Genomic DNA, 1,056 nt, shown 5'->3' on the forward strand with positions numbered 1-1,056 from the left:
TGGAGGGAAGGGGGGCGCCTCTGGCGACAGCACGCGAGGTGGGAGACGGGGTGGCTTTCCCTGGCACCCAGGCTCCCTCTAAGCTCTGGAGTCTTGTGAGCACAAATTCTACTTTGTGTGCTACTGGCATTAAAGCTGTGAGCCAGTGATTTGGCTGCTGCATAAATCAGTTTGCTCTGGACCCCTCCTTTCTGAGCGAAGGCAAAAATGTCTGAGCCAGAGGCTAAAAAACTGTGAGCTGGCTCACACTGACTCAGCTTAGAGGGAACCCTGCCTGGCACTGCCGGCCCAAGGAGCCACTCGCCACCCGCTGCAGCTGACGGGCTGGGCAGCCCAGAGGCTCTGCCAAGGAGGTGCTTGGCAGAGGTCCCCCCCCGGGTGTTGGATGAACCCCCTTCTCCCGTTTCCCTCCCCTCCCTGGGGCACAGCTGCCGCGGTTGTCTGAGCGAGCCCCCCCCCCGGGTGTTGGATGAACCCCCTTCTCCCGTTTCCCTCCCCTCCCTGGGGCAAAGCTGCCGCGGTTGTCTGAGCCCCGACGGCAGCTGGGGTTAGGTGAGGGGGAGGTCAAAGGAGGCTTCCAGTTCCAGGCCGAGCCAAACCCGAATGGCCCGGCGGAGGTAGGGCAGGCTGTGACTGGCCCAAGGTCACCCAGCGGGCTTCCAGGGCAGAACGGGGATTCGAACCCGCCTCTCCCAGATCCCATTCCGACCTTTTCAACCACTGGCTCACTCTGGTATTTTCCGATTTCCCCGTCATCTCTCCTTCCTGCCTAATATCTCTCGATTCCCTCGCTTTTGGCTGTCTTTTGCGCATGTCCAAAGCACATGAGTTGGTGCCCTTCCTTGGGCCATGGGGGGGGGGGCTTATGGGGGGGGGAGGGGTGGGGGGTAGCGAGTTAAAACACTTCAGCAGATACAGGGCTAACTCTGTGTTCGTCGACAGGAAGTCACCTGTTTATTTGTACCCAGTCTGTTTACTAAGCAGAAATGCCCGGGAATGTGATTGTATAGGCTGTTTAGCATATTGTCTTGGAGGAGGAGGAGGAGGAGGAGGAGC

At 59.5% G+C, this 1,056-nt stretch overlaps 1 protein-coding gene across 1 annotated transcript in view; it reads right to left on the reverse strand.

Moving 5' to 3' along the window:
- Positions 1-1,056, reverse strand: part of LOC107107343 (homeobox protein OTX1-like) — a gene marked incomplete at its 3' end in the record, with an annotated part of 28,469 nt that overhangs the window by 293 nt on the left and 27,120 nt on the right. The gene's annotated exons all lie outside the window — the stretch shown is intronic.

Source organism: Gekko japonicus, unplaced genomic scaffold (assembly GCF_001447785.1).
Source record: "Gekko japonicus isolate JY-2015 unplaced genomic scaffold, Gekko_japonicus_V1.1 scaffold1417, whole genome shotgun sequence".
Taxonomy (NCBI): Eukaryota; Metazoa; Chordata; class Lepidosauria; order Squamata; family Gekkonidae; genus Gekko; species Gekko japonicus.